Source organism: Oenanthe melanoleuca, chromosome 2, assembly GCF_029582105.1.
Source record: "Oenanthe melanoleuca isolate GR-GAL-2019-014 chromosome 2, OMel1.0, whole genome shotgun sequence".
Taxonomy (NCBI): domain Eukaryota; kingdom Metazoa; phylum Chordata; class Aves; order Passeriformes; family Muscicapidae; genus Oenanthe; species Oenanthe melanoleuca.
Genome location: NC_079335.1, coordinates 86573108 through 86600916, shown reverse-complemented (window position 1 = coordinate 86600916; position 27809 = coordinate 86573108). Strand labels below are relative to the sequence as shown.

General features: G+C 38.9%; 1 protein-coding gene and 1 long non-coding RNA gene across 2 annotated transcripts in view; one reads left to right on the top strand and one right to left on the bottom strand.

The window, feature by feature from the left end:
• Nucleotides 1-750: 750 nt before the first annotated feature.
• On the bottom strand, nucleotides 751-26496 carry LOC130249186 (uncharacterized). Its single transcript, XR_008839752.1, has 3 exons — nucleotides 26191-26496; nucleotides 19526-19657; nucleotides 751-800 (listed from the first exon to the last, which is right to left on the bottom strand). It is a non-coding gene; the product is annotated as an uncharacterized LOC130249186 (long non-coding RNA).
• Nucleotides 25560-27809, top strand: part of CAP2 (cyclase associated actin cytoskeleton regulatory protein 2) — a 67637-nt gene continuing 65387 nt past the window's right edge. Inside the window, exon 1 of the mRNA XM_056483711.1 lies at nucleotides 25560-25812. The gene's annotated coding sequence lies outside the window, so the exon portion shown is untranslated. The remainder of the gene's footprint in view (nucleotides 25813-27809) is intronic.

Here is a 27809-nt window from a genome sequence, read left to right as displayed (position 1 = left end):
TAGACAACATTGTTTGCCTTCCCCCCTCTTTGATAAATGAAGTCACCTCATCACAAGACACAATTTAGTTGGTCTGGCGTGATTTACCCTTGTAAATCCATGCTGACTGTTCCAAATCACCACATTCTCCATTATGTGCCTAGAAACTTCTGGAAAGATGGCTTGTTCCATGATGGTTCAGTATTTCCCTAGATTGTCCTGCATGCTCTTTTTCTGAAGGTGGGTGCATCATCTGCTTTTCTGCAGCCACAGAAGACCTCCCCTATCTCCATGACCTTTCAGTGATGACAGTAAGCAGCCTCAGAATGACAACACCCTTGGGTGCAGCCCATCAGGTCTCATGGGTTTATGTGGACTGAGCTTCCTCAAGAGGTCCCTGAATCAATCTCCATCCACGTCTGGCAGTTTTTTGGTCCTTGAACCCTTCCTACAAGCAAAGTGATGTTACTAAAAACCTCAGGACACCTTTTTTTGCATATAGTAATTGAACTGGGAAACAGTGGAAGTAGCTGCTCAGATCCAGTTGATGACAGATTTGTAATCTTCAGGACTACTTAATATTTCAGTGTCAGTCCAAGCCACTAATGACCAAAAGGAGTTGTCAACTGATGTCTGAAAGAAGGCTGTGTAAAATGCATGGCATTCTTAGGCAGTTCTTTAAGGAATGGAGGGATGTTCATACAATCTTCATACTGAAATCCATCACTGCAGCTGTCACACTTACTGTGACTTCAGCAGAAGCACAGGCTTGACTGCAGAATTCGAGCTGCTCTTTCATCCACAAAAAGGGTCTTTTTCATCTTCAAGAGAAGGGAGTAGTGAAATTGAAGTGATAGAAAAGATTTTTCCTGGTCTTGGCGTCAGACTTCATTTCACCATGGATGATTATGAAACTCCAGAACTGGAACACACACTAACATCCTGGCCTGATGCTGTCATGGTTCTTAGCAAGTGCTTCAAGCCTGGCTGCTGAACTGCCTTTTGCAATCTGACCTTAAGATCTGTGACTTGCAGAGCACACTGTAGGGCTCCTTCCATGCTAAGAAGCATGGAAACACCCAGCAGGGAGGTGAATACAAAACAATAAGTGCCATTTTCTACTCTGTTCTTCTATTTCCTTACCCTGGTCTTGCTCCAAGGGGCTTGCCTAGAAGACATGGTATCAAGGAGGAATCAAAATCAGAAGTCCCTCTGAGAGAAAGGCAGAGCACACTGATGGCACGCTAACCTTCTCTTTGATACAGGATGAAGAAAGCATCTTTTCCCTGACAATGTCCTTGGGCCTTCCCCTGCCTCTCTCTGGAGGTGACAACACCCCCAGGGAGGGGCATGAAGGGGAATGCTTGCTGCCCTGGAGGGGTCTATCTTGTGGTAAGCCACAATGGGAAGAGAATAAAAATTTATGACTCAGCTTATAAAGGTCAACTGCATGCTGGCTCTAACTTGACAGAAAAAATAATGTCAGCAAAAATGGAAATGTGTGAGCTCCACTAGCAAACCTAGCTTTGGGCACACAACATGAACACTAATGCTTGCTTTTGATAAATGAGTAGCTGAACAGACCTTTGTACATAAAATACATCTCGGTAACACTTCACATACACGAAATGCCAACAGTTCACATTACCAGGACCAAAATAAAATAACCAAGAAATAGCAATTATGAAATATGTGAACACTCAGGAAAAAATGTTAGCATTTTACTTGAGAGATGGCATATATGCAAAAAAATTGCTTACAATACAATTCCAACTCCTCACAATACAATTCCAAACTCAACAATTTCCAGTTGAGTTTCCAAACCCTTCAAAAGAGTTTCTATACTGAAAAGTGACTAGTGCTGAGTTTCTTGCAGAGGGAGGGAGAAGTTGAAACTAGGAAACATTGCTAGGGAATGTGTAGATTAAAAAAGGTGTAATACCTTGACAGGTTACTTTGATGACCTGGCTGCTAGAATTGCAGTTTTTCCTAGTATATTTATTTTTCTATTAACTAGTGGACATAACCTGGCATTGCTATACTTCATTGATTCTAATTTTTCTTGGGTTTTTCAAACATGTAGAAGGACTACATTAGGATGAAAATAATGATGCAACTACTCAAAGCACCTAGTCTTGTTCATCAGATGCTTACCCATTTTAAACTGAGCAATTACTTAACTATGCTCAAACCCTTGTGAGAAAAATAATTCTATTTTGAACCTATGTTTCAGTCCTAAAGAGCCTGCATATGTTTAAAAATAACATGGTTATATGTGAATTTACAAAATGATTACTATGACTGATGACTGGGTTTCAGGGGCTTGTTTGCAGATACTTTTATCCCTCAAAAATGCAGCATAAAATTATGAGAAAAAAATAAAAGAGTGACAGAGTGTCAAAGAGTAAGGAGAAAACTACAACCGTGACTGCATTCAAATATGCAGATGTGCACATAGAACAATTATCACCTTTTCTCAACATTAAGTAAATTAGCTGTGGAATATTTCCCAGTTCTGTGTGCCAATTTTGCTGAGATAAGCCATGAATTTGTGCTAGCTTACACTATCACCATTTTTGACCTAAACAGTCTGGGAATAGGGAGGAACTCACCAAAGTCTGTTTCATCACCAAGCATCTGGAAGTCAAAAGATGCTGTCCAAATTAACTGGTGAGAGGTCTCTGAAATAGGTATAATCCTTAGCTCAGTATCCTCATATTAATCTTTGGACCAGACTTCACTGTACCTCCTGCTTTTTCTCTTGTTCTCTACATGCAGCTATTGTGGGTGATTTGTTCCCTACTCCTTTACAGGGCAAGGGCTCTTGCAGCTGCCCAGTCACTTCCTTAAGATTTAAACTTGGTAAAATAAGAAAACCCCATTGTCTTTCACCTCAAAATTTACAAAATCTAGAAAAGTCTTTACAAAATAGCACTTTCTATCTGCAGCTCATCTTCTTCTGAATTTGACGACTCCATTTGAACCTGAGGAAAAACTGACAGAGCTAGGTCATAAGCAAAGCTCAGTGAATCCATCATCTGTCATTAGGCTGTTAAAAGAGTTTTTTCATTGCACTTGCAAGGACATGAATCAATCTTTACAACACACTTGAAGAACAGAACTCATTTTTACCCAGCGATGCAGATAAGGGATTTGGCCACCCTGTGAAAGACTTGGATTTTTGTGGTTGTTGTTGTTTATGTTTTTGGATTTATAGTGATGGCAAAAATCAGCTAAAGTTAAAACCCTAGAGTAAAAAAAAATGTCTCCTAGAACAATTAAACTGAATAATTTAAAAAACATTTTATATTAACGCCTCCTATTTTTTAAATTTAAAAATTGCTTAAAAGTAGAATATCCCTGCACTTAGAAGTAGAATAATAGATTGTTTTTGGTTTTTCCTGACAAGAACCAGTAGAATTGGATGGCTTTCAACAAACACACCATTGCATATTCCAACTGCTTCAAAGGGAAAGCTGATTACTTGCTCAAGGCTGTGGATTACTACGGTGTAGCCAAAAATTGGGATTCCTTGGCTACTTGTTCAAACCACTGGAATTCATCTCCTAATTTGATCACTAGTAATATTTCTGAATAAAGATAGAAATAATAAAGTCTAAGAAAACCTTGTTTTCACTGAGGGTAGGTGAACAATTTGGGAATCACAGAATCATTTAGGTTAGGTAAAGAATTTTAAAACCATCAAGTTTAACCATACTGTTTTATGCAGACAAATAAACATGGGGAAGAACAACCCAAGTGTAACAAAGCTGAAACACAAGCTTTTTTCATATAATGGCCAAAGCTTTTTTAACTGATAGACACTCTCAATTAAAATGTAATTTCTTCATCAAATAGCAATGAAGGACCTTAAAAGTGGGCTGCTCTCTTTGTCCAGTATGCCCTCTTCCTAGCGTTGGAAGATGCTAAGTAGCACATTAGTGGAATAAAGAATGTTTATCATTCCTTTTTCAATATATAGTTATGGAGTAGTGTGCATTCCTTTATATGAATTTATGTTATGAGCACTATATAAAGAAAATCTGTTCTTCATTAACCAAGGCTCAGGCATCACAGTATATAAGTTTATGCATCAATCTTTCTTGATTTTCATCAGTATTAGCTTTTTCTCCATTAGAGAACGGCTTTATCAACTAAACTCTTTTCTCATTTTCTGTAAAGTGACTCCTTTCACTAACCTGAGTGCCATCATCATTTATACTGGTTTTCATGTAAGAGAGAGTAAAGAGATCTCTAGGCTTTATTCTTCTGTAAATGTCACCAGTTCCAAGTACACTACTGTGTCTTGAAACTGGTTTTCCTCTGACCTTATCAAGAAGGGTTGTCTACTCTAACAACACCTGGGATCTTGCCAAAAGAAATCAGAGTCTAACATAGAGTTCTGAGAACAGCAGCTGAGTGTGAAAACAGAAGTGTGCCCACCAGCCTTCAGAGGGCTGGTGTCAGCAGGGAACTGCCCCTGATGCAGCCGCAGTAGCTCAGCTGAGCAAGCCCCTGAGAAGGGCACACCACTGCTGAAAGGCTTTCTTTGCCTGGATGCAAGGGTTTAGCTTAGCAAAGGCCAGTCAAAGGGCAAAGGAAGCAGCACTGTAGTGTCTTTCTGGGGAAGAAGGCCTTGGTGGCCACCAGAATTTAAAAAACTAAGCTGGCTTCAAGGATTTTGTGTCTTGTCTTCAATATAATGCAAACTGTATGGAGCGCCTTGGCCTCATCTCGACAACAGCAGTGGTGCTTGCCAGCAGTTCTCTAAGAATACAATTTGGCAGAGAGACAAGTGTGTGGAGGAACCTCAAGGAATCTGGCTTTCCTGAATGCAGGGAAAGGCAGTATTAGGCAGAAGCAGGCACTGTCTCTATTGCATTTAAGATACGGTTTATTTGAAATGTGGCTGCACTGTATTAATGATCCCTTGTTTCAGCAGGACAGCTGGGATGCTGACTGCCACAGCCAGTGCTGCAGAGAGAACAGAATAGCAAGCTTTGGGCACAATTAAATGAGCTTGATATCCAGCCAGGGCCCAGACTCAAAACAGAATGCATGAATATGCCCTGAAAGAACTGCAGGAGACCAGAGAGTTTTGCTCCAAAGGGGTAAAAAACTACAGTCTGCTTGGTGGTGGGGGTGAAAGTACAACTAATTGCAAACATTAAAAGATTTTAATGGATTCTCAACATTTATTGTGGTGATTATGAAGATGGTATGACTGACTGGAGACTCCAGGTCTTAACTGGATGAGAATAAGGGTAGTTATTGATCATTTGTTGACCTCTCAGGACAAAATCATAAAATATGCCAACATGAAAAGAAATTGTTTCTTAGTGGGATCTTCTTCAATCTAAGCAGGTTTACCTACAAAGTCTCAGGTTTTGTCAGTCATACAAGTAAAAGATCTAATGATACTGACTTTTAATTCTTAATTCAGCAATGATCTCAAGAAAAGAACTATTTAACTGCACTGCTCACTTATCCTGGTATTCAGAACATTATTGGTGTCTGCAAGTCTGTGTGGCTACCCCAGAGAGCAGCTCCTGAGGGCCTTGTTGTTGAGCACAGCAAGCCGCACCTAAACCCTTCAAGCAGCGTTGTGTTCTACCAGGCACTGATTGGCTCTCAAATTTATAGAATGGGAACAACTCTTAACACCTGTGTGGGTTTAGTGGAAGAACAATTCTGCTGCTCAATTTGATGTGCTAGAAAGAAGAAAAGGGCAGGAACATGTTCATGTTTTTGATGAAGGGTCCTCTTCAGATAATGATTTGATGTAGAGGAGAGGAGGGAAAAAATAAATATTTAAGCAATGCTCAGTTTATTTCCCAGAGTTTGAAGTGAAATTTCACATTGTTCTCATTTTTGAGGAGCAGTGAAAAGCACCTCATCTTGGGATTGTTTGGGAAATGATGTTTTGAGTAAGATCACTCAAAGAGCAGAATGTGTGGAAACCATGCCAACTACAAATGGACATATTGTGATCTGTTTAAATGGAGCTGCCTAAGCACATCCCTAGTCTTAGATTTCACAGCAGCTTGTCTGGAAATACATATTCCTGCTCCTGCTGCAGGAGGTCCTGCAAGTTCAGTCTCTCCACCACTGCCTCATTTTAATTAAAAATATAACTGACCAAACCATTTTTCCTTCTGCAACTGGAATCCTTTGTTCTCAAAGTCTACACCTACATGACCCTGGACAGCTTTCCTGGGGGGAAATTCTCCGAAGTCACAAGGTGGTGCAAGCCACTGACAAAGACCTTCTTAAGCTACAGGCTGGAAAGCAGGATGTGCAGAAGGCAGAGTGATTTCAACTACCAAAAGCAATGTATTGAGAAAAACCTAGCTGGACAGTGCCTCCCCCATTATTTCTCAAATGCACTATCTCACTTCTTTTATGTGCACCTGCACTTATTTTTCAAACTTTTTTTTTTTAAAGCAGAGGCTATCTATATTTACACCAGAATTTTGAATAATAAATTGCCTAGTCTGCTGCTAATCATAGAGAAAATAGAAAAGGGAAGATGAAATTTCTTACTCCAAGAGAATAATTTACATAAGCATAAAACATGCAACTCTATATCTTATATGTAGAATTTCTTGCAAGTTATGCTTTTGTTTAATTGTTCCTGTTAGAGGTATATAATGGCAAAGGCTTCGAAAACAATAGATCTTATTTTAAAAGACACAATCAAAGGCTTTTAGGTGATTGAAAATTTAATTGAAATGGTTTCTTTGAAAACAATTAATTTGCACCATGAACATGTTTTTTTACTCAGTCCAAGTATTTTTCTCTTTGCCAGACAAGCATAACTTTCCATAACTGGAAAAGGGAAAGTGCTCCCTGTGCTTTCTGTCTCATTTAGTATTTTATCATATTGGATTGTAATCCTTTGACCTGACACTCATTATTTTCTTTAATTAAAATTTTTAGTATAAGCTGCATAATGAATTATATTTCAGCAATAATAAGTGATAATAATTCAGATGTCTTTTAAAAAGGCTCATTCTAGTATATTTTAATATGCAGTTTTATACTCTCTCTCCCTTCCAATTTGCCCTATTACTCTGTGAGTCTATTTTCATGCCCTTCAAAACTGCTGCTTGCTCTTCCTGGACACAACAGTGTCCTTCAGGCAGCATGAAAGATATCAAGAATTTGATGCCTGATTATGGCTGTGTTCTTTCAAAATAACTATTAACTATCTCTATTCTCTTTAACTTGCTTTGCATCCTTCTCTCAGTCTGCTATTTTTTTCTTGTTGCAGACTTCAAGCTGAGGCTATGCTCTCTAACATTCTCTAGTTCATTGGAGGTCATTAGCAAACAGCTTCAGAGAAGCTAGACAGCATGTTTGCTCTTTTCATGTTCCTGTATTTCAGTTTTTTGATGGGACAGAATCTATTAAGATCTTCTCCTGTACTCTTTTTCTCACGTAAGGTCTTTGTTCCTTATGATCTATGGGGGAGAAGTACATACATACTGTCTCTTGCTTTCACAGATGAAAAACAGCAGACAGTTTCTAAGGTAAAGGACATGCTATTGTATCAGATATTGGCATATGTCTTTACACCACTGATGCACACACCTCGACTAGATTCAAATATGTAATCACATAAAAATAAACTAAAATTATGTATATGGTAAAATACATACAAAAATACACTTGCAAGTGTAAAGCATAAAACCTTGAAAATCTGTGCATTTTTAAAGCTTACTTTCCAAAGTCACCGTGTTCTAACTACAAACTTGGTTTAGACCTTGCCACATTTTAGAGGCAGCTCACCAGACCTGTCAAGCCTGCCAACTCCTCCAGCTGGATCTATGTAATACAAAGCCATCTAAATCTTACAGTTCCTACTCAGAATGACACTTGGAGCTACTAAAATCAACAAGTACCTGTGTATTTTATTTACAGAAAATGATGTTCCACCAAGAGGTTTCCATATTCGGAATAATAGGCAGGGGAAGTCTTCTTAATCAGGAAACAGAAAAACAAGCAGTTAAAATATTGGCCTAAAAAGCTATAAACAAATGAACAGTATTGTTCAGAAATACTGATTTTCTGTGGAGAAAACAAAAGGTCAAGAGGAAGAAGAGGAAGAAGAAAAGGACACTTGCAGATTCTGGAGAAAGATACGTGAAAACAAGAAGAACTTAGGAGAGCAGAGAGGAAAAAAAATACCCCAAGTAATTCATTTATTGATTCAGTAGTTAGCAGAATTTGCATATCCATCCCTGTTTCAGAGGCTTTGAAATTTTTTTTATCTCCAGCTGTTTTTCTTATCATTTTGGCATGTTTTCTCATCACATGCAGCCATTTAGCTCTCAGATGTTCTCGCTAACAGACTGCTGGTACCTTTCAGCTGCTTCCAGGCCTTCTCTTTTGAGTCTCCCAGCTGCCTCTTTCACCCCTCATAACATGACTGGCCTACCCAATTTTAAAAAAATTGTTCCAGCTGCCACATTTGTGCTCTAGATATTTACATTCTCTCCCCCAGAATACGATATTTTGGAGTGTTTCTGTGGGCTGACGGGATGACAGCAGATTTCCAAAGCCTATTTCTATCCTAATAGGAATCTCATTCGAGTCCTTTTGATATTTTCAGGCATCAAACTGAAGTTTTTATTTTTTGCTGTTAGTGAATGCTGGGAAGCTGAGGGAGGAGGAGGAGGAGAGTGTGGTGCTAAATCACCAAAGTGATAAAAATAAAATGACCTATGACCAGATAATCAACTCGCACCTCTTGCTGTTCCACAGATCTCATGTATCTTGGTTCTCTCTTCTCTTAAAACCTGTCAAATCTCCCACATTAGAGATTAGGAAGAAATTTCACACTGGAATTTAGAAGAAATTTCAGGTCATTTCAGCTCACAATTTGGAATCACTAGCCCAACAGCATCCCAAATCCTTACTCTACTTCTGCAACCTCTGGAATTGACATGGAAAAGGCTCTACGTATATTTAAGAAACATAGTTTGGTACACATGAATCCTTTGACTTTCATGGTCAAGAAAAAAACTTCCTGCACAGGTTGCTCTTAATTGTGTAAGAGACAGTTTAGACACACCTGGTGGTGATTCTCATGCATTCATTCGCACTTTAGAAAGCAGGTAGTGCTTTCATGTAGAATGGTTTGTAAAATTTTGTCCCAAACTTATATGGGTGATAGGAAATTCTGACTGCCAATGTACTCAAAATATACTAAAAATTAATCTTCAAAGCTATTTGTCTTCCTTTTTTTCCACATTTGGGCAAAAGTAAAATGAAATCTGGTCATATGAGGCACTTAAAAATTATGAAATCCTAACTGGATTTTAACAATGCCATTTGAATAAATATGCTTGAATGTTCAGAAAAGAATGATAATTTTTTAAAACCCCAAAGATCTTATCTGCATATAATTTAAGTTTTTGTGTGATTCCCTCATGGCTATTCTTTTTTATTCAAGACCTTTTCTTATCCAGACAGAAGCTCAGATTTAGCCACAGGAGAGGCTTGGGTGAAGAATCCTTGTGCAACAGGTGCCCACTGTACCCAGATGAGCCAGAACAAAATGTGTTGGCTTCCAGCACTTGTTTTGAAATAGGTCATGAACTCAGAAAATCCATTTATAAATATTGCACCAGGCTGCAGAACAAGGTACATGTTTGGTGGTGTCCGAGAAAGGAACTCTACCACTGTGGAGGAAGCATCCTCTGTCCACCTTCTTCCATTCTCCTCTCTGAAACTCATTGCACAGTGCCATGGTTTAATTCTAAAATTAATTAGAATGAATTCTAGTCTGGAGACTAACTGGCCAAAACCAGGACACTCAGGATGAGCAAAAGGAGTTCTGGATCTGTGTGCTCATCCTAAAACTGTGAGAGGGAAATAGGAACCATATTATGAGGTCTTACAAAACACTAAGAGGAACTTGCAACATGATTTTAAGAACCAGTTAGGTCACTACAATGGTCAACAGAGAAGCAAACATAAAATTGGGAGGTTCAAGTAGAGAAGAGGTCAGAAGAGAGGTTTTTAACAGAATCACAAACATTTTCATACTGTCTGAAAACAGTTTCCCTCTTAAACGGTCTAGTGATTTTCTCCACAGCACAGTGAAATTATGGAGAGCTCTCCAAATAACTTCATAGAACTTTGTGTTGGGTCTTGTGGTCTTGTCTTCAGATTAGCTGGTTTTAATAACATGCATTAACAGATGTTTTTAAAAGCATCTTAGAATGTGATATGTTTGCAAGACATAAGATTGTTACCAGACCCGAGAACAAAAATCCCAGGTTCCTTCCCACTTTGATTTTTAATGCTTTCAAAATGCTTCTCTAGTACAAAGAGAAGGATTTTGCAAGTCAGCTCATGAAATAAAGGAGAACCAAATTCCACAATTAAGTAGCTATCATCTAGCACACACAGTTCTCCATTCCTGCCAAGTACTATCAATACCCTAAAAAGAACCCTATTAATATGAAATGTTTTGATTTGGAACAGACAAAGTTGTGGTGGCCTACTTCCAAAGAAACCAAATATGCTGACCATGACACAGCAGTCTGAACTTTCCACATGAGATCACTAGATATCTTTGACAGTGAGGAATGAGAATGGGATTACATATTCAGTTTACAAAACACAGCATCACTTTCTATATCTAGTCTGCATCAAGTTAAATGGCAAGAATTGGTATAAGCACTTTCCTTCTTAAAAAAAAAATAAATCAAATAATATATACATCTTCCTATTCCTGTTATTAATTAGACAAGCATTAGCAGATAATGCCAAGTCCCATGATTCTCTGTCTTACATTTTATCAGCCCTGAATACTGTAGTCTGGTGCAAAGCAGAAAAATAGAAAAAATTGGCAGTCATCCCCACAGGCTTAACTTTACCTGAGAAAAAAATCTCCCTAGTCCAGCTCTATGGTCAAGACAGACACACAGATCCTCTGAAATACTGTCAGAAGAATCCTCTTTCTCCTGCTTGTAAAAGGATGTAAAAAGGACTAGCTCACCTAAGGTAAAGTTTGCTTCTGTCATGGTATTTTCTCTATGTAAAAGGTTATCTGCTGATTTTTTTTATAATTTCAAATAGAAATTGTGATTGCCTTACTTTGACTCTCTGATTAATGCTGAATTAAATCCTAAAGATAGTTCCTAGAGACAATCACAAAAGCAATATAAAAACACAATAAATTATGAATGTATTGGATCAACATCAACACTACTGGTAACTCACTATCAGGTTGATAGACCCTTAGCAATGATACCAAAAAGTGGTGTCTCCAGGACAGTTCTTCAAAAAAAAAAAGTCAAAGAGAAATTAAAAATGGAAGGAACATATAGCACCATACTTTTCATCATTTGAAACAATGTTTTGTCTGGAAGAAAATCATTATACCAAAATTCTGTAAGTATGTAATCCAATTCAATGTTCTTTTATGAGGGCATATGGAAGTGCAGTGACCTCCAAGTGCCTGGTGAGAACTATATTTTTGATTTGGTAATTTTCAAATCTACTAGAAAATCTAGTGTCAGCATCTAGTTAATAGAGCTGACACAGTGGGGATGCTGCACAATGTTTACATTACATGTGGTATGTATTCCCATGCAGCTTTTGCAAATGAACATTTGTAATTCTCTAAAAGCCACAGACTGTAACTTAAGAACAGATACCACAGACTTGAACCCCTTTCATCAAATGCTATGGTATGAAAGAATTAACCAAATATAATAAATATCACGTAATTGCATATTGAATATATCTCACATATGCTGTGGAATACCAAATATGTATGTAACACATTCAGTTTATGCATAAAAAATGTATTTTTTAGATATTGGTTATTTTCTTTTAATCAAAAAATCGTTTTACTGCTGACACTAAGTTGCCTGTTTTCACTTATACACATACAGCCAAACACAGTTGGGTTAAATTCAAAAGTCTTTTCTACACAGCCTTTTCCTCAACATTTCTACTTTGTTTTGTTGCTCAGTGTATCAGCTATGTTTAGTCACTTTTGCTCACTGCATGCATCTGTGTGTGGACTGAGAGCCAGACATGTGGAACACCAAAGATGTGCTTGCCAGGTAACTAGCACAGGTGGAATGGTACAAAGCTGCAAATGCCTCAGATGACCGTGTGCACGTGAATTTCCAATAAACTCAGTGTCCATGGGCCATGTTTTGTCTTTGTGTAGCTTTCAACAAGTTTATCTTGTGACATATTATTGTGGCTGTTGCTCAGGGAAAAAAACCAAAACAACAACAACAACAACAACAAAAAACCCTACTGGAAAAACACAGTTGGTTTTTTTGTTTTTTGTTTTTTTTTTTAAACATTAAAAAGAGAAGGGCAGATTATACTAGTTATTTCAAAATATTTGAGCTGGAGTTATTGTGTTCTTAATGGCCATTAATGGCAAAATTATTATAGAAAGTTTCATTTCTTCACAAAGCTGCATCAGAATTTCAGAACGTGCAATAAAGTCCAACATTTCCTCAATTATTGAAACAGTGATTGTATAAATTTGAGCATTATCTTATGCATTTCCACTACTATCTCTCCTCTTTTTTGATAGCATCACAAGTGTAGTGTCAGTAGTTACAACTTGCAGAGCCAACCAAATGCTTGCTGTTGCAACACATGCATGGAGCAGGTAATGTCCAATCCCACCTCATCCTGCACAACACCAGCCAAAATAGCCAATGGTGCTGCCAGACTCAAAATATGTCATTGTGTTCTCCTTATAATACAAAAGGACAGAGTCCCACAAATTCACATCTGTCATCCTTGTGAAACAGATGGAACTTGATGGGAAAATTATCATAAAAGTTGATTTGAGTCAAATGAGCCAAATGAATCATAAAAAAACCTGAACAGCCACTGATGTATATTCCTTTGCCTTTTGCCACAGACAGGAACAATCTATCTTTATTCACTGCATATGCAGTTACTGGTATGCAGGTTTGATGACAAGCTATTCCTCAGGGCACATAACAAATTCCAGGGTATTTGTGCTGAGCTGCAACACTGCACAGCTATCTGAACCCAGACTTTGCAGCAGTGACAGGTATCACTGGAACCCTCAAGTGCAAGTTTTTCATATAAAGCCCAGTGCAAAGTGCAGCCACTGAGCTTTTGATCCACAGGATCTGGTGGATTTTTTGGAATTCTGGTCTGTAACTCACACAGGAATTTGACATATTCATACTTTGCTATAAGTACCTTGATTGAGGCTTCTGAGGTTAAAAAAAATTAAGAGAGGTAACATACTTGACTGCTATCAGTCCATGATTCACTGATCCCTGTCAACACCTCAGAGCTCCCACCTCCCAGTGCCATATCTGTGTCCAGCATCTGAATTTAGGTCTATTAGGAAGTCTGTGTGGGCATTACTGGACAATGACCTGAAAATATTCAATATAGAAGCCACTTTTGACTGGCATGTATTTTTGCTAAACCAGTCACATAAATGAAGTTTTAAATCCTTAGCAGCATATACATTCCTAGTTTCAGATCACATTTCAGTGAAATAACTGCATGGACACTGGGTCAGATGTGCAGTGGCTATAAACCAGCAGATCTCTGAGCTTCCTGTGATGTCAGGAGACCTAGAAGAACTGAGCATCTAACCTGAAGTGTACTAGGTAAAAATAGAGTCCCCTTCTAAAATATTAATGGAAAAATTTACTGAATTTGTCTCCAAAGATATCCTGGCTGATTAATACTACCTGAACATACTGTTCTTGCCTTAAACAGGTACCCTAATTAAGATGAAAATGAACAGAGATAAAGGAAAATAGGGGAAAATATTATACCGGAGAGATTCAATACAATAAAATCTTCAGCTTTCACAGCCTTTTTAGTATTAAGGCCCAGTTCTCACAAAAAGAAATTTGAAGAAAGAGGGTGAAAGATCACACATTTGTCATGGTCCAAATTTCATCTTCATTCAAAACTAAAAAGCCCCACGACACTGTTAAAGCAAAACTGCCACCCCAAGCCACCTCCAACTATCAAAAACAATTCTGTGACTCTGTTTAAAATAACTGCCAATGGCCTCTCCAGAATCTGTATCCCTAAAATGATCCCCTAAAATAAAGGAATTAAACCCCTGTATTTAAAAGGTAATTGGTATATGAAACAATGAGTTAAGAATAATGAGGTGTCAGTAGCAGTAATGAGGTTATTTTTTGATCCCAAGCTAATCCAAACAGTTGGAACGTGCCAAGGTCCATCCCTCTTAACTTTGGGAGAACAAAAAAACAAAAATGAAAACAGGAGTGAGGTTTGTACAAAACCACATCCTATGAATGAATCTATGAAATCATTAAAACTGCAATAAATTTGAAATAACATACATGGAGCCACAGGATGGATTTTAAGCTCTTTCAACACTAAGTTTACTTCCATTTACTGAAATAATTCTCTCTTAGAAACTTCATTTGACACACATATTGTGCCTCAGACAACAAAAAGCTTGGCCAAGTTTCCTAACAGATCTGTGGATAAGACCACAAAGCTTTAGTCTACAGGGAAAAGCAGTTGACTTGGCAAGTCTGCCTGTGGCTCACTGACCTTTGTTTCAGAAAAGGTCACCGCAGAGTCAGGTTCCTGAACTTCCCAGGGATTCTGCAGCTCTAATGGTAGGGGACTTTTAGGCTACAGCATCATAATAGCCTAAAGAAACATAAATTATTAAACCCTTCTTTTACATTCCCACAAAACCTTTTCAGAAGTCCACGAGCAATCAGGAGTGGTACCAGTCCGTTTCTGGGTTATCAGCAACCAAGACATTGCTGAAAAGCACTGTAAGAACACACAAAACCAGCTGCACGTGGGTGAAAGGCTGAAGGTTTCTGTGTCTGTGTGAGGAGCTCTAATTTTCTGTTGTCTGCCTTGAGCACAATTATGAGAGTTTTGCTTACAGTGCTATCAAGATGGTTCTTCTTGTTACATTCAATGCAACAAAAAACAGAATAAAAAGGCAGTAATTTTTTTTCCCCAATTGTTTTCAGTGGAAGAATTGAACACTGTGCACCTTAGGCTGCAGAAATTAAGTTGTAAACCATGGCAAATTATATTTGGTTTGCTAAATGAGCAAATAGAAATCCTTGAGTTACACAGCATTTTAAGCAAGAGAATGACAGACTGAAACAGGTTTAACACTGATGCTGGGTTAAATCTTAAATTAGGCATGTGCAAAGCCTTTCGGTTTCTCAGGGTGTGGCTCACACAAGGAAGGAATAAACCAGTTTTTAAAGAGGTGGCACCTCCACAATTAGAATTATTATTTTGAAGAATTGTAGAACAACTCAGATAGGGAATTGTAGATGCTCCTAAAAAATTCATCCTATTATTATTAGTTCCAAAGGAGCAGTAGCTGCTGACACTGCTGAACTTTGTGATCATTCTTCTAGATTAAATTACTAGTGATTTTCTAAAAAGTGAATTCTTTTCTATAATTTATATAATTTAAATACTTATCTTTGGTTTCTTTTTTTAAAGATGCATCAAAGAAATGGTTTAAATAAGACAGAAGAAGCTGTATGAAAATACTCTTGCTGAAATGAAAAAGTTGGGGTTTTTGGGAAAAAAAAAGATAATTTAGGGGCCAGCGACTTAGATGACCTCAATAGATCCCTTCCAACATAAAACATTCTGTGATTCTCTGATAGATATTTTATATATTGTATGTTCTATACCTCATAAATTGAATAAACTATATATTTTATTCTACTGATAAATATTAATTATTGTTAAATATATGTTCATTACACATCATGCAATTTTATGCATTGTATTTTACATATTCTAACATGCAAATAAAACAAAATCATTTTTTAAAAAGCTAATGTGGCCATTTTTCTTTAAGTAAAGTTACAAACTAAGGAAGTACTGGGAAAAAAAAAAAAATTAAGATAGAAAAAGGACGTTTCTGTTCTCTTGATGGAGTATTTTAACAGCACAGTCTCCAGTTCAATGTGTGCAGTGACAACAGAGGAGTAGCCACTATGACTATTAGTACTGCAATTCCTTATGCAAACAGATCACTCTATGTGTCTAAACATATAGACACACACAAACACATGACAAACCAGTCCCAACACAACACTGGCTCATTTCTATTTATCATTCTGCATGCAGTCACACCTTTCCACCATCCTGAAGGTCATGAATTGGCATTTGGTGGGGGGATGGATGTGCAGAATCCAAAAATTTGGAAAAAGGGAGATTGCATCTGCTTTCTGGCCAAGCATTAACTGCAGGCTGCTGGATAGAAACTGAGTAGTCACGGCCTTTGCAGGTGGAGCGTGGGAGGTGAAATGCACCGTCAGTGAATGAGGTTGCTGGGCAAGACACACACACACACCCACACAGCAGCTGCTACGGCTGCTCCTGTCAATAGCCCCACCATCTGAAGGAGACAGGCTTTTTCAAAGGTGAGCTGATTCATCTGCACAAGGGTTTAAGGACATTTTTACTAATTATTTCCTGAATAAGAGCTATCTTCTGTTAAATAATGGTTGCTACTCAAGTGGACGTCGGCTGGAACAGGAGTGGACCCCTAAGAACTGCCACCTCCTTCTCAAATCAATGACTAAAGTTGTGCTGATTTCAGTCACCCTGAAACAAACACACCTTTAAACATGAGGGTCTCCCTCAAACAAAAATGGACTAAAAGAGGTGTTCTGCTCAGAAAGGCTCCAGTATGAACTTCCAACTACTAAAAACAGCCCCTGGACACATACAGATGCACGGCCCATCATCCATCAATTTTCTGTGCTGAAATGCATTTTTGACAAAGACCTAAACACCTCTGAGGAGCTGAGCTTTTGCTCATCATTCTCTTCTTGGAGAGTATCAGGAAACATGAATATATAAGTGCATTTTCACCTAAACTAAAGGGATCTAATGCTTATTGTTTGTTGTCACTCAGCCAGTCAAAATAAGTAACTTTTGATTTTTGGTTGTACTCTTGAAAATTAGTATTTGCATTTCAGAAAATGAAAACATTAAAAAGATTGAGATTGATGTTATAGAACTGACGTCCAAAATGACAACATAAAAGTGGAAAAATGTAGTAACAAATATCAAAATAACTAGTAATAGCAAAACAACAACAGGCCCTTCTATTCTGCTTTTCTTCATTGAACAGTAAATTACCACAGAAGATACACATACAACCTTTAGGCTGGGGAGCTGTATCACACAATAATCAGGATAATCAATCTCCAGCAGCTCCCATTATGTGCAGCACATCAGGTTCTCTACCAAATTTGTTCAGTAACACTAAAATGAAAATTTTAAGGAAGATATGAATGCCACTGGGATTTCTAGAAAAGCTGCACTTCAGAAATATTTAAACTTAAATTTTACACCATTAATGCTGACGAGGCTGTAGAAATACTGATGAATGACTTGGGAAAGGGATTTTTTTGTACAGCTGATGATGTAGATCAGCCTGTGCTTCCAAGAATGTTAAGGGGACCATCTTATCTTTTGTTTTCCCAAAATATTTCATTCCATTGTTCCTCTGACACATTTCACTTTATTTTTATTAAGGGCTAGCAATTCAATCCCTGCTGCTGCTGACCCCAAGGCCCCCAGTGTAGCCCCTAACTTTGCTCTAAGGTGCATACACAAGAGGTGACAGAAGCCACAAAGCCACTCAGCCATGCTGAGGCAGCCAACCACAGGTAAGCAGAACAGGTTTAGTTGATTATTACAGGCTGAATGAATCTGATGGCTGGAAGAGGCTGACATTTCAGGATTGGTCAGCCCAGATACATGAACAAACTTCTATATGCCATGGCACAGATAAGTGCCTTTAATACTGGTTTGACCTTGTAAATATATTCTTCATGGCAATACACGACTATTTGGGTTTAAAATAATTTAACATTTTATAACTACCACAGGATACACAGTTTTGATACTTTATACACACTTTACACAATCTGCAGTGCCTGAGTCTATCTAATACTGGGGAAATGAGTTGCAGATGTCCCAGCTCACCAGTTGGGCAGTAGAGGTAGATGACCTCCTACTGATCAGAGGGACAAGATAGACCTGAACTTCAGTGGGATGCAGAAAAGTCTCTTGCTAATGTGATGTGCATATCAAATGAACAATAGTAATCTAATAACAAGCATCTATAGGCCACAGACTGTCTATGAAGGTGCTTCTAGGTTTTTTTCTTTGCATCTATACTATTTATATTTCAACCTAATGGGATATATAAGAACTTGGGTTAAAAGTTCTTTTATCAACTATTTGTTTCACAAATATTGTAAATTGCATACTATTCAGTTTAATTTATACTGTACTCTAAGTATTTATTTTTTCCTTTCAAAACCTACCTATATTTTTAGCTTTAATCTTATTAGCTCAAGATTAAATATAAAATCTTCACAATACTTATCTTTCATGCTCATTTTTTTCATACTCTGTGATAAATCAGTTATAACAGTGGAAATCTCTATATAACCAATAGTATTGTTCTAGAGGTACCGATACAACTGAATTAGAATCAAAACTGAAGTCCTTATTTATACCAAGGTTTTATATATTCTATGTTTATTTTTTAATGTTCATGGTCTAATTCATAAATCAGCCTTAGAGTGTTCTTTTCCTTTCTTTTTCTTTATGAAGATACAAGAACAGCACATTTGATGAGAGATTAAAAGAGAACTCCAAGATAAATTATTCATGAGAGCAAACAATATTATTTTCTAAAGAAAATGATAGCTTTTAGAAACACAGTGCAGTATATGCAGAGCCTTTGTAAATACAGGGAAACAAGAAAATAAGAATGAAATAAATGAGGGGTTTTGAAACAAAAATATTATTTCTGATACCTAAATGACTGGCCTACATTTATTCACGGAAAACATTAATTCAGATATGTAGGGCGAAATGCTGACCCTGTCAGCCAGTGACAAAACACTCACTAACTTGAGGAGAACCAGGATTTCATCCTATCAGTGCAAAATATTTATAGTTCCTCCAATCCATTTCAGGTATTAAATTTAAGTATGTTTTTTTAAATTTTTCTTTATGTTTTGTTACTTTACTTTGCTCCTCCTCCCTTTTTGAGAAAACAAACAAACAAACAAACAAACAAACAAACAAACAAAAAGAAGGTAATGTGGATATTTGGACTAGACAATCATTGTAGGTTCTATATTTTATTCTATTCCTTGGCTTGATTCATCCTAAAACCATTTTTGGCTTTATATTTCCTAACTGAAAACTTTACTTGACAAAGGAAATCCTTCTGCCACAGATGTATGAGGAAATCATGTATCAAGAACAACAGATTTCAGAAAAGGAGTCTAGTCTTAAAAAGCTCTCAAAATACTGTAAAATAAAAAAATGCCACTCCACTTGCCATGAAGAATATAAAAGCTGGAGTAAATGACTTTGCTAGGCTCTGTGCTGCTGTGCCTGATCAGCTCTGCATTCCTAATCTAGTTAGTCATAAATTGTAAAATAATAATTCTGGCTGACAAAACTGCATAATAATATAAGTAATGTACTGTACCTAGGGATCCTTGCCAGCAGTGTCATTTTGCAGGAGGATATAAAACTGAGATATCCTGATACTTCAAGTTCTTGGTTGAGGGAGAGGTTGAAAGATCAGAAGAAAATTCACATTGCTGTCACGCCTGGCATTCTGCATGGGAAAAGCATAAATCACCTTAGATCCTTTCAAGAACTAGGTAAAATATTTCAAAGACTCACATTCAAAACTCATGAGTTTGCCCCCTCTATATAAGGGTAGTAAGTGTATTTACAGAAGATACCTCAATAGCTAAATGGGTTCTTACAGGAGAAGACCAAGCATGGTAACTATGTCGAGGTAAAGGTCTTTATTTACTGCCTGAGTGAACTGATCTAACAGGGACTAAGTGCTTTTCTTGCTTTCCCCTCACTCACCCACACAGTGCAAAGGAGCTTGGAGATGGACAAAAACAACTAGGTACAGCATTGGGAGAAGGGGATAGCAAATGTCACCTGGTAGCTTATTAACTACTGTGGAAGAACAGAGGAATTCTGTCTCAAAAGGGCTTTTTCTTCAACTTATTCAGTAATGACCACTGGGGTTACACTACTTAGGAACCACTGTTTAAATAAGGGCACAGTCTATTTAAATTCTTGGAACAACACTAAATTTATAACTTTCAGAATACACATTGGTAATCTGCCCACTTGCTATTTGATTATATCCTAAAAATTGTTCTCTCTGTAAAAAAAACTTATTAAGTTATTGATTCATATGATTTTATCATAATTTTTGCACAATTAGGTGTTTTCTTTAAAGCACCCATTCCCTAGAATCAGGTGATTCTGTATTTTAAACAAACAAAAAAGTTTCTAGCCCTGTGGTTTACACAGTAAACCTTGAATCCATTAACAAAAAGAATCTCAAATATCCCCATCTTTTCAGGGAAAAAAAAAAAAAAAAATCTCATTTTTTGTGCATCTGGATTTTCAAGGCTTTCCTATGCAACAAGAATATTAATCTCAGGGAATAATTTTTAAGTCTGCCCAGGAAAAAGTTTAGAGCTAACTCTAGGCTGTCTACTTCTAGGAGATGGAAAAAGAAACAAACTGTAATCTGGATTTACTGGGGGGAAAAAGAAAGTCATGTCAGAACCTCCTCAGCAACAAGCAAAAATGACTTTGACTGATCACTAAATGATGCCAGCAGTACATGAAGAAGACTGATGCATTTTACTGATGATGTAGACACAGCAAGTCTTGATGAGCTCTGATCATGACAGTGATGCCATCATACACATGGTGATGAAAGAAACACAGAAGCAGACAACAAGGAAAAAAATGTCACCGTCTAACAAAAAAATGCAGGCGCAAGAATACACAGATTCTGGATGTACCAGACTTCCATGCCTGACCTATTTGCACATTCTGAAAGTGACTGGAGCATCAGGGATGGTGGGACATTTGGAATGAGTCAAAGAAGCTGTGACATAAGGATGACCACAAAACTCTTTATTTGTTTTTGACTTCCATCAGTCTTTGGGTACACTTGCATTTTTCTTTGTTGTAGATGGATTGATTACAAAGTACTGGCAGAGACTAGGTTGACAGCACGGACATTTAACCAGCTGTAATTATCCTACTAAGATGCTTCACAGCTCACATCTGGTCTGGAACAGTAAACCAGCATCATGGTAAAGTTGTGCTGAAACTCTAGCAAAGCAGAACTGTGCATTCAACTACTAAGCTGGAAGCAGTACCTTGCTTTCTTTGGTTGTTCTGGGGTGTCATCAGAGAGCACTGCCAGTCTCTCTCAAAGAATCCTCTTTATCCCAGATTGAAAGGAAGGTAAAAACAGAACCAGGAAGCTTAAACAGAAATGCTAAGATTCTAAAACAGGAAAACTAACACTGATCAATGAATAAGACTTTGTTACGCCTTTTGACTACTGTTTCCATAGGTCTGATACACAGGAAGAAAAGAGTTCCATATGAAACAATAACACTACACTCACAGACTTGGAAGATTTGCTCAGTCAAATCATCCTCGCTAAAAGTTCTTTGCAAATTTCTGCCTGTAATTAAATGAAAAACACAAAGCTTCACTTGAAATCCACATCAAAATACAGTAGTGTATAAAACAGGTTGTTTAGCAAAAACACAACACGAGCTTGTATCCCATGATCATCAATAGACAAGGCAATGTAAATACCTAGCACAGCTGAGGCCCAAGTCTACCATATCCACTGAGGAGCTTTCCCAAAGTCTCTACAGAACTGAATTAAACCACAAAACTACCATTAGTCAAAGTAGGCACAAAGACTAGCATATGTGAGATCAGAACAATTTCCCCTTGGATTCAGCAAAGCCTTTAGACGTATACTGAATTATAAACAAGTGAGTAATTCCATCCCTATGTGACAAGCTGCTTAAATACAAGGTGAATGCTTAAGTGCTCTGCTACATGGGGATGCCATTACTCACATACTTAATGATAAGCGCGTGCTTATTACTTAACTTTTTATGTTGCAATGTCTAAAAAGAAGCATGCAACTAATTAATGTACAATTATGAGAGCCCACACCCCCAGAGCTTACTGCATAAAAAAAGAATACAGAGAAGAGATAAAAAAGCAGTAGAGTGACAGCTATGAAATGAAATGTAATTTGAATCTGCCTGCATATTTTACAGGTGAACAGTTTAAATGATGACAGATTTCACCCCAGTTTGAAAGAGGAAAAGCAGTCCACTTCTCTGGCAGAATCTTCCCTTTATTTTTTCCTGCATGTTTTGACACTTGATCTGTACAAGATAACCACAAAGCGGCTCTTCACGGATCCATTTTGTTAATTAGCTATGTGCTGTTTTTTGAATTCGGTAGACTAAACAGCAGATTTGGTAAGCAAAAGCCATCTTGACATGTCCTGAATGCACTCCAATATTATTTAAACAGATATAGCAAATCACACTACCAAGATTTTCACATAATAAACCAATTTCTTTTCACATCAGTCAGTGCTTCTGCAATTTTAATCCATATTTTCTGCATTGCCCCAGCATGCATGAAACCAAGGCAATGAGCAACAATATTTGTGGTTTTTCTCCAGACTTGACTATAAATCATTTAAGTGCAAGTTTCATCAATAGAGAAATTTTACAATCATATACATTGAAAGTCCATTTTCAACTCAGACTAGGAAAGTAAGAATTAACATTTTTAAGTCTTCTTCTGTGGAAAAAACATGTATGCAAATAAAGGATCCACCAGAGTATTTTCTCCTAAGTAGGTTACAATGCTGTCATTCTACAGAGACTTTGATACCGTATCTCTACAGCTTCTGATGTGTACTTTGGGATCCCTGCACAACTTTAGAAATACACTCTTCTATAAAAGGGAATAAAACATGCCAGCCTTGGCACAGATTGTCTGCAGCAGCAAAGTTAGTAAGTAAAATGAAAAAGAATCATAAGGTTATATTAAATCAAATCCACTATACTCCATGAGCTGCTACATTTTACCTGGGTAGCTTCCTGCAAGAGGGCTATTACTGCACTTCTTGTTTAAGAAGAGCTTTTCTAAATTTCCAGAGGACTGTGGCCTTAGTTAGAATTGTAAGAGTTTTTTGGAATGTTCTGATCCAGAAGTTTGTGACCCTGTCCTTACTAAAAAAAGTACATGAATAAAAATTTTTAACTTAATGTTTCAATTACAGGCATCAATGTATTTTCTGTGTATCTGGATGTATTGTTAGATTAAGGCAAAGTGGCCAGCCCCAAAGGCCTGATGTTCCAGTCATTCCTTGCATAGTGTTCCACTTGATGCCAATTCCAATACCACTTTCAGAACTTACTCTTTAATGCTTCTATTCTTTAATGCTTCTAACTATTCTTTAAAGCAAGCCCTTTTCCTGATGGGAGAGAACAAATGCAAGTCAACTAGTCCGTTTTTTTGTACATACAGTATTTTGCAAAGTCCTAAATTTGCACATCTCTCATTTGTTTCCTCTCTTTAGGGGGATGTTGTTCAGCCTTAATTGAAAATTATGAAGTTCTTTAATAGAACTGTCCTTTCAGATTACCTTTATTTATTACAGAAACTGCAAGGCTTTCTTCTCTAGCATTTTCAGGCACTATCTCTTATATCTTCGCTTGCCATTGGGTTTCCTGCCTTTTATGAGGTCACTTTACAGTTACTGAATCTGCCTTTTTTCTCTTTTTCCTAAACTTATTACTTCTTATTGTTCATTTTACCTTTTAGGTTTAAAGCCTTTTAGGTTTGCCAAAATTCTCCTTGGGATAAGAAGAAATAACTTGACTGTTTTGAGAAGAAAGCACTCGAAGACAGAAGTTAAGATGGATTACAGACAAGTTTTAGACATGCAGGGCATCTGGTGGTTTGATAGCCTCATAAAACTTTCCATAGAAAAGAAATGCCTCATGGTTTCTCCTTCTTTTCTGTATGCCCATCATATAAAAGAATGATGTGAAGTGCTCAACTGAGCTCTTCCAATAAGAGCTTATAAAACTTTTCATCACTTAACTACAATACATTTTCTCAAATTAAACTGACATTCCAGAAAAACTCTGTTGCATTTATCATCCTAAACTTTCAACTTACCATGCTGACACGGCACAAGTCTTGAGGTTTATTTTTTTCTCTGAGTTGTAAGAAATACAGACCGAGAGCTTTACTCTAAGTAGAGTAGTTTCACTGTTTCTTAATCCTTTTGGGTTTTCCTTCCACAAGGAGATTTTCTGGGCTTTTTTCTCTTGAGTAGTTTCTGTGTTCTGTGCTTATTTTCAATCAGGTTTTCAATTCCATACTACCTTTACCCTTTTGAAAGGTTTGGCAAGGCCCTCTGGTTTAAAACATGTGCTGTTCTGTTGATTTCATCTGGCTGCTTGTACATGCCAAGGAGAACAAGTTCATTTCACTTCATATAGGAAACTGCGCCAGTGATTTTTTTGCAATTTCCAATGCCAGTTACACTGTTTGGACTACTGAGTTTGGATCCCAGACAGATCCTTGCAGTCTGCTTGCTTTTGCTTAACGCTGCCTTTAGGCATGTGAGGTCTGTGAGCTGCTATTAACCATGGCATTCTTGTTAAAATATGACTTTCCTCAGCCCACATTTAACTGCTGCACAATTAAAACAAATCCTTATGTTCTAAGTTTTATAGTGGTGTTGTCAGAAATTAAACATAAATTCTTCTAAAATAAGCTATATATTTGACAGAAAAATGTGCTACTGGTTTTTGCATGGTTGACTTGAAAACTATATTGACTTGAAAAATATATGTGGTCTTTTTTATTATTACCATCTCATGATTTCTTTTTTTTCCATTCAAGAGCAAACTGCTTCTCTGGAGGCTGTGAATTCATGGTCTTCTCCCAAGGCTTCCATGCAGAAAGCCAACTCATTTGATACAAGCAGTGGAGCAGATTTCAGGTGAATGTTCCTTGGAACCATGTGGTGAGAAGCACTGTGCAACTGCAGAACTCTCACGCTTCCATTTGGCATGTGGTACAGACTGTGCAAAGCCCAGAGAGCCTGGCAAATGAGGCCTAAGCACAAGGGACTGCCCACTGGAAATCCTAATTTCATGGCCACACTGAATGAAGGCAGCAGCCCCACCGTGGCCCCAGCTACAGCTGGTCAGGCTGGCACAGTTTAGTTCAGCCCAGGGCAGGCAATGAAGTACCCAGGTGTACAGGAGGCTGCTCTTGACCTTCCTGGCCATGTGAGGTGAGGGGTCTGACGCTTTCCACATGGACCCCACTCTTCTTTCCCACTATGGACCAGGCCAGTGTCTTGTGGGGTGCTCACTTCCAACCCTCTCAAGCAGTGCCCGATGGGGAAAAGCAGGACCACCATGTCAGCGGCCTTGGGTGCCCTCCACCCTGGCTCGCCTGCACTCTCCCTGCTCCTCCGTGATGCTCCACCACTGCCATTTCCCCGCAGAATCCCAGCCGCCGCCGTGAGACACCTCTCCCTCTCCCTCTCTCTCCATTTTCACACTCCACCCACTTTTTGCTTTCTTTCTCCATCTCTGCCACCGTCTCTCTCCCTTTCTGGACTTGTCTTTATTTGGCACTCCCGGAAGCTGCTGGGCATTGCTCTCCCTGCCTGCCCGGGCAGCTGATGTGACTGACTGACACCGGCTCCCGCTGAGGAGGAGGAGGAGAAGGAGGAGGAAGAGGAGGAGGAGGAGGAGGAAGGAGAGCAGCGGCGAGGCGAGGGAGGGGGGGAGCGAGTGACCGGCAGCGGATTTTCATTGCAGAGAGGAGGGAAGAAAAAAAAAAAGGCTACGCGGGTTATCAAAACAGGTAACTCAAGAGCAGGCGGCTGCGGGAGGGGCGGGATGCCGGGAGCGGCCCGACCCCCCTGGCCCGGGCAGGCGCGGCCGGGGCCGGGTGCGCTCCCGGCAGGAGCAGCCGCAGCGGACATCTTGGGGATGGGGGAAGGTGATGAGGGCACGGCTCCGGGCTCGGCCGGGGCGGCAGGGCGGCAGAGTTATTCCCTGGGCGAGCAGTGCTCCGGCGCTATCTGGGTCAGGGACCCGCGCTGCCCCTCGACTTCCCTCCTGTCACCTGCGCCGGGCTGCGCACGGAAAACCTCCCCCTCGCTGCCTCCCTCCCTTCCCCCGGGTGATAAGTGGGAAGGGAGTAATCTGGGCTGGGAGAGGGGACACCCGAGCGAAATACCAGGGCATGCGAGGGATCCTCTTTGGGGCCGGAGCCGGATCTCCTCCGCCGAGCCGAGCCCCCCGTCAGCGCCAGGAGCGACTCCGGGGGTGCTTTGGGCTGTGCCCCGGGTCCCGGCAGCCGACGGGTTATTCCAAATGCCCTCGGCTTGTTTGTGCAGACCTGGCTGTCAAGCGGTGCCGGTCTTGAACTCTCTTAATCAGCGTAAGATGATCTAATTCTGAGGCAGGCGGCTGTAGTGCCGGTGGGAAGCGGGGCGCCGAGCCCTTGGATCCCCCCGCCCTCGGAGCCGAAGGTGTGCGTGTGGTGGAGGTGGCAGAAGAGCCTACGGGTTTAGCGCAGAAGAAAGGGTTAAATAGCATCTTAAGGTCAGCCACCTGAAGGCGAAGTATATACCTTTACATAAAAATACATAAAGGGTACTTCAAATACAAGGTATCCTTCGTGGAGGGGGGAGGGAGGGGGGCAAGAAGAAGGCAGAAATGAAGACCCGTGGATCCGAGGTCCTGCGTTTTGCAGTAACTTGACATCAGGAGCGCTTCCCCAGAGAAGCAGCCGGCACAAAGCCGAGGAGAACTTGCCGTGACCTCACCTAAAAATGGGCAGTCTGTTCTTTGCTTTGGGGATTGCTGTAGATTTGTACCTTGGCATTACAGCATCAGCAGTGAGGGTTTTGTTATGTGTAGGGGCAGTCTTAAAAACAAAGACCATCTGGGGAAGAAAGCTTGCTTTATATACCTTACCTAAATGTGTTTGTTTCTGAGTGATAGAAAATGTCAGAAAATAAGCCCTACACAGAGGCCAGTCCATTGGGAAGTAGTTGGAAAGGATCTGTTTAGCAGGGGGTCTGAGTGGGATAAACCTGCAGATTTTATCAATTTGTTTCTAATCCAGGCAAAAGTGGCAGTGGTTTATGGACTACCATGTTTCATTGTTTTGTGAAATTGTCATCAGAAAACTCACTCTACTTCAGAAATGTAACTTTAGAATTATTTAGAATAGTAAAATGGTAGAATTAGTTGGAACTCAATACAGTACTCTCAATTCTGGCCTTTTAAGACATTACTGTGAGTCAGATACCCTAATTTTTATGCAAATTTCATCTTAGCATTTTAATACTTATTATGCAAATGAGAATAAACTTTTTTTCTGGATTTATGCATTTTCAGCACCAGGATTTCATAACACTGGCTCTATTTTGAGCAAGTTTGCACAAGAACAAAGGCAATCCACTTTCTTTAACAAAGCCAGGCACATATAACAACATGGTCTTTTTGGTCTTGGGCTTAACAAAAACACGTCTTCTGAATACTCCTGAGATTCCTTTGTGTCTTCCCCCTTGAATGCTGCTCAGTTGTGGAAGGTGGACAGGCACAACTCCAAACCTAATGAATAAAATATGTTTTCTCAATTAAATAAAAATGAAGAGGATGTGCATTATTTACTATTACAGTAGAACCGACCTCTGACATGTTTTCATTATTCGTCAGCTGTGGCTCTCACTTCAGTGGAGAAAAGTGCTGCTTAGTAAACCATGAGGAGTAAGGGTACTAAGATTACATGTATTAAATTCCCTCCCATCAGTAGATTTTCTGATCCCATTGTATAATTTTTATTAA